The sequence below is a fragment of the Triticum aestivum genome, chromosome 7B (assembly GCF_018294505.1).
Source record: "Triticum aestivum cultivar Chinese Spring chromosome 7B, IWGSC CS RefSeq v2.1, whole genome shotgun sequence".
NCBI classification, from domain to species: domain Eukaryota; kingdom Viridiplantae; phylum Streptophyta; class Magnoliopsida; order Poales; family Poaceae; genus Triticum; species Triticum aestivum.
The window spans coordinates 116,831,801-116,838,298 of NC_057813.1; positions in this window are offsets into that span (position 1 = coordinate 116,831,801).

Below are 6,498 nucleotides of genomic sequence, written 5' to 3' on the forward strand. Positions count from 1 at the left end.
TATTTTCTTCTTCTTAAAGGGGGATACAAATGCCACTAATTCATTATTTCTTAAACAACTAAATTATTTATTTTTGTGTGTGTAAGTATACATGCAAGTACTATACAATATGTTTGTAAATTATACTAGATTGTGAAAATTGTACTATTTTATGTTTATTCTTTGCATATTACAAAAAGTGTGATTCGAATGTAATGCTGCCCGCAAGTTATTCTTAGAAATACCAATGCTAGTAATATGTTTTTCTTAGAAAGCTTTACTATTTCAATTTTGTTATTTTTTATATCATATATAATTACTAAAAACTTATAAAAACGTGTGTGCACTTATGTGTAGTGCATGTACTCATATCCATCGAGTAGAAAAGTTCAAATTTTGAACGGTCATGTACGTGGGACCCACCATCATCCACCACATGACATGCGGAACGATTGCATGCACGCATGCATGCATGTACCTGCCAGACAAGCCTTGACCCTAAAAAATAAAATCAGTCATCGACATGTTTTTTTTGAACCAAAACCGTAGAACAATCGTTCTACGGTAAAATTATATTAATAAAATAAATACAAAAGCGTGATATACAAGTCGATCAGCCAACTCCAGCTTTGTTGAACCCAAAAGGCAACATGGTCTACTAGTTTAGAAATTATTTTGTCCAATTGACAAGCAGTGTTTTAAACTTGTCCTTGATTCGATGTTGTAGAAGCAGAAGGTCTGCCTTAAGAGCCCTTCTCCATGCCTGAATGGGAGGGGTCTGAACGTTGAAAATTTTCCCATTGCGCTGCATCCAGATGTGGCAACAACCCATGATCAAAATTTCCATAGCAATGTTTGGAGGAAAGTCTTGTGAGAGCAAAATAATTTCATCAAAGATTGAGATGCCTCATCTTTTCTGTCCTAGGATAGAGATCCAACAATCATGAGCAAAATCACAGTCCCAAAAAAGATGCAAGGTTGTTTCTTCAGTGCTGAGATGGCATGTCTCACAGTCATAAGAAGGCAGCTGAAAGGATTTCCTCTTTAAAAGACCCCTGGAATTTACTCTGTTATGCAAGATGAGTCAAAAGAAAATTTTGTAACGTAGTATAGCTGCATTCTTCCAAATCTTCCTGAAGATGGTAGGTGGATTGTGATCTTTCTCGGCCAAACACTTGTACAATTTGATGGAGGAAAATGCAGATCCCTAGGACTAACTCTAGATATCATGGTTCTTAGAAAGTTGAGTATTTTGAAGAATAGACTGAAGTTCTTGGAACTGTTGTAATGCTTGGATGGAGAGTGAAGCGTGAAAATGGTCCATTGGGTTATCCAATTGCAGGAATTCTTGCACAGATAAATCTGCTCTGAGTGAGAAAGAGTGGAGTTCTAGGTATTTATGTTGAAGAGTATCATGTCCCCAATTAACTTGCCAGAAACATATGGAATTTCCTCTACCAACTTCTCCCTTATCCCAATGCTGGAATAATGGTAGCAGCTTGATAATCCCTTTCCACCAAAAAGAGCCCACGGGTCTGGGGGTGAGGATACCATTGGGATAATAAGATTCCCAAATAAGATTCACCCAGGGCAAGTTTGCATGGTTTAAAAATTTATGGATGTGCTTCATCAGGAGGCATTTATTATGAGTGGTGATGTCTAAAATACCCAGACCTCCTTGAGTTTTAGGTAAACAAACTTTCTCCCATGTGATCAGAGCAGGACCTCGTTCCTTACCATATTTTCTCCAAAAGCACAATCTGAGGAATTTATTGATCTGATCAACAATGCCAGCAGGCAGAGAGAGTGTGCTCATGAAAAATAATTGGTAAGCTTGTGAAAACAGACTTAATGAGTGTGAGCTTATCCCCATAAGAGAGCAATATGGAGCAGCCAGCAAGTCTTCTGTCAATCCTTTTAATGATGGGGGCAAAGTCTTGTAGCTTAGGTTTGAGCAGGCTGAGAGGTAAACCCAGGCAAGTGAGAGGGAGACTGCCAATAGCACATCCCAAAGTGCTGGCCAGAAGTTGCATCTTGTGATCTGGTGTGTTGATTGAAATCAATCCATACTTGTCAAAGTTTATCCTTAGGCCAGTGTAAGCAGTGAAATGCATCAGGAGATTCTTGAGCTGCTCTAATTGAATTCTGCATGCAGGCATAATTAGGACTGTGTCATCTGCATATTGAATTACTGGAAAATCAGGACAGGGGTGTAGCTTAAGAGGTTTGGAGATGAGGCCTGTCATCATAGCTTTATTTATAATTGGTTGGAGCAAATCAGTAGCAAGTACAAACAATAGTGGTGAAAAAGGGTCTCCTTGTTTGACACCTATTTTGCAGAGAAACTGTTTTCCAGGCACACCATTGAGTAGCACTGAAGAGAAGCCAGAAGAAAAAAAGCATATCCATCCACATGAGCCACCTAGGTCCGAAGCCTCTAGCAACCAAGATATCTTTGATAGTCTGGTGTTCAATCATATCAAAGGCTTTTCCAAAGTCTAATTTAAGAAGAATCAATTCCTTATTAGAAGACTTGCACCGATAAAGGTATTCATAGGACCAGGCCAAACAACCTTGGATAGATCTTGATTTCAAGAAACCATATTGTTTTGTACGAACTAGCTTGAGGATTACTGTCTGCAATCTGTTGGCAAGTAGCTTGGTGATAATCTTTATGGAACAGTTGAGCAGAGAAATGGGCCTGAAATCATTTGAAGTTACTAGAGCATCTTTCTTTGGAATGAGTGTAATATAAGAACTATTGATGCTCTATAAACTGATTGTTCCATTGAAGAAATCATCAATCAATGTATAGAAATCTGGAGAAATGATGTCCCAACAAAATTTAACAAAATCAGTGTTAAAGCCATCTGGCCCAGGGGCTTTATCATGAGGTAAACCCTGAACCACTTTATCAATCTCATCTTTGGAGAAAGGCTGCTCCAGAAATGAAAGATCAGTAGTTCTGTCAATCAGAGAGTCCACCTCAAGGAGGTCGAATGTAGGTGTGGAAGTGCTAAGCCTTTTCTTGAAAGCGTTAAGAAGAATACCAGCCTTTAGATTATGCTCCCTGCAAATATTACCATCCTCATCTTGCAAGTTGTCAATGTGGTTCACTCTGTATTTTAAAGTGGCCTTAGCTTGAAAAAACTTTGAATTTGCTTCTCCAAATTTGACCCATCTAATGGTGGCTCTCTACTGCCAATAAATCCTCTGCCACTCCAGAAGTTGTAACAGATGTTGTTTAAGAAAATTCCTGCCATTCCATTCCGAGGTAGATAAAGGCGTGAACTCTTCTACAGTACAAAGAAGAAGAATCACCGCATTAGAGTTTTTGATTGAGATGGTCAAATTAGAAATAGTTTTGGCCCAGATCTTAAGGCACTTTCTCAATCTCTTGAATTTAGCTGAAATTCTCTTGGCAGAATCAGTGATGTGAATATCCTGCTCCCAGCTTTGCTTGACAACTTCTTTGAAACCCTGCACTTGCATCCAGAAGTTTTCAAACCTGACAATCTTGGATTTGGGAATGTGTGTGCCAATTTGAATCATGCATGGAGTGTGATCAGAGATTGGTTTGGCAAGGGGTGGGACCAAAGTATTGGGGAATTCTGTGGTCCAACATTCTGAAGTAAAAACCCAATCCAATTTCTCTAACAAAGGGGCGTCTTGCATATTACTCCAAGTAAATTGTCTACCCTTCAAAGGGATTTCAACCAAAGCTAGGGCATTGATGGCCTCATTGAATTGCAACATCTCTGTGAAGTTTCCACCTTGTCTATTTCTATCAGTTGGAAATCTAACATAGTTAAAGTGTCCCATTACAATCCATTTGGTATCTGTAGGAATTTGAATATCTTTGAACCAATTCAGGAATTGAGCTCTTTCTGGTCCCTGACAAGGCCCATAAATATTGGAGTGAATGAAAGAATCTCCAAATAGAGTAGACGTAAAACGCACAGACAGCGCTAAATCATTGTGAAATAGATGTTCACCTGTAAACAAAGAGCCATTCCAGGCAATAAGTAGCCCACCCGAAGCACCTACTGAAGGGAGAAACTCAAATTGATTAATTCTCCTAGGATAAAAGTTCTTGATGTATCTAGAGTCAAAGAAATCTCTTTTAGTCTCTTGAATGCAGATGATGTCAGCATTTGATTCATTGATTTTATTCCTCAAGGCCAGCCATTTTTTAGGAACATTAATGCCCCTAATATTCCAGTTCAAAATACTCCAAGTCCTGTTTGTTTGAGACATGGTGAAGTGTGTCTGCAAGGCTGATGTCGATGTTCATTGACTGCAAAGTGAGAAAGACTATGGCCAGCACAATGGCCCAAATTTTGGAAAGCCCATAGAGAAAAACATAATCAGATAGCATCCATAGTTGATCCATTACTGTAAGCCAAAACTTTAAAACGGGACAAGCTACCCAGCAACATTCATACACAGCACAGAAATCAGTGGAAATGGAACCATAATCCCAAAGAACTTTCCAGATCATGAAAGAAGGATAACTAAGATAGGATTGCAGCCAGCATATCTGATAAAGTTCTTACAATACTTGTACAAAAGGAGGTCCACACATCAAGGTTCCAGATTAAAGTAAACATCCCAGCTACAAAAGAGCTAAAACTCAGGTCCAGCATCATTACAAACCAGAATGAGCAGCAAGACTACAACTAAAACTCTAGGGCCTGAAGATTGCAGGCTTCTTCTGCACTCCCTTGGCAGAGCTCTTAGTATCCTTCTTTTTCTTGGGCTGCTGAAGCATCTCCTCAGTGCAGTCCTTAACATTTGCCTTGCAAAAGGAAACAGAGATAGTTTTAATAACTCTTGAGGGTAAAGCATGCAGGTGGGTCAGTGCTGCAAGGGAGGCAATTTTATCTTTGCAAACTCTTCCTTTAAAACCTTTATTACCTTCTTGCAATCGGTAACTTCTTCGTACCTCAGTTTCACAGATGGGAGCCTTGACTTTCCTCTTCTTCCGAGCATAAACAACAGATGTGCTTGCCGATCGAGGTCATTGATCACCCCTACACTGTTGTGCGTTGGAGTAGTAGGTTGGGCTGAGCAAACCTCCAGTTCCATGTTAAGCTGCTGACAAGTAGGAGTGTGACAAGAGATACATGAGTCAGGAAGTACAAAAGGAATGAACTTTTTGTTTATAGATCCTTCAATGATGTAATTCCAGAGTTGAGAAGATAATAGTGATTTAGCCCAGCTAAAGCTATCAGGTGTTAAAAGAGCAACAGTGACAAACTTAAACCATTCACATGGTACCTGAACCACTTTTTCAGCTCCTTCAACAAGATTGAAATGCTTGTCCCACAGATCCAGTCTTTCCTTAGACAGAAAATCATCCCCTACATCTGACAAAGAGATGTCTGTTGTTATGTCTCTGAATTGAGAGCCCAACTGATCTGGAAGTGGAACATTAGGAACAGTAACTGTCGTACGGAAAATAGGTAGTGGGAAGCCAGGTGGAGGCCCAAAACTGGTACCTTCAGAGCTGTCAGAAGCAGCAAGACCATGTAGAACGTGCAAACTTGCATCGGAAAAGGAGGTGTATGATTGTCTCGTCATGAGTAAAAAACAACACTTCTTACTCCCTTGCCAGTTGCGCCGTGCGAGGTTGTCTTTGGTTAGCACAATTCCCCTATGAAGATACCACATGAAGATTTTGACCTTTAGTGGAATCTTTGACTTCCATAGTTTCTTATTATTTTCCACTGGTACCTCAGAATGTGTGAATGCACAGTGCATGTAGTCTACTGTGAAAGACCCTGATGTAGTAAGGTTCCAGCAAAACAAATCCCGGCCTTGTGTCAGGTTAATCGAATCCAGCCTGGATAATAGATTATGCCATGACGTAAGTTGGGGCCCAATCAAATCCCGTCTGAATGACATATTCGTCGGGGATGAACTCAACACCTGCGCAATAGTATTATTCTTCTCACAAGCAATGATTTATAAGGTTGGATATTGTTCTCGGAGACTGGCATTGCCTAGCCAGATGTCTTCCCAGAAATGAACCTCTGACCCATCCTTTATTGCGAATGACCCAAAGCGAAAGAGATGTTTCTTTGCCGCCATTAGGCTAGCCCAAAGTGAGAGTCTCCATGTTTCTAATATGCTTGAGACGCCGCCTTTTGGCCTAAATACTTGTTGCGCAGGATGGTTTACCAAAGACCATCCTCAGTAAGTAGTTTGAACAACCATTTACTAAGTATGGCCTCATTCTTGACCTGTAGGTCATGAATTCCAAGGCCACCTTGGTGATTCGGCCTACAAACCACAATCAATTTGGCCAGTCTATATTTTTTCTTTCCCCTTCTCCTTGCCAAAAGAATCTGGATCTAAAATAGTCCAATCTTTGCAAGACTCCTTTTGGTAGTTGGAAGAAAGAAAGCATATAGCAAACCAAATTTGTGAGGACGGAAATAATCAAAACCAGTCGTCACCCAACCGAGAGCAGCTTTCTTTTCCAACCGCTCAACCGTTTCTCTAGACGCTCCTCTA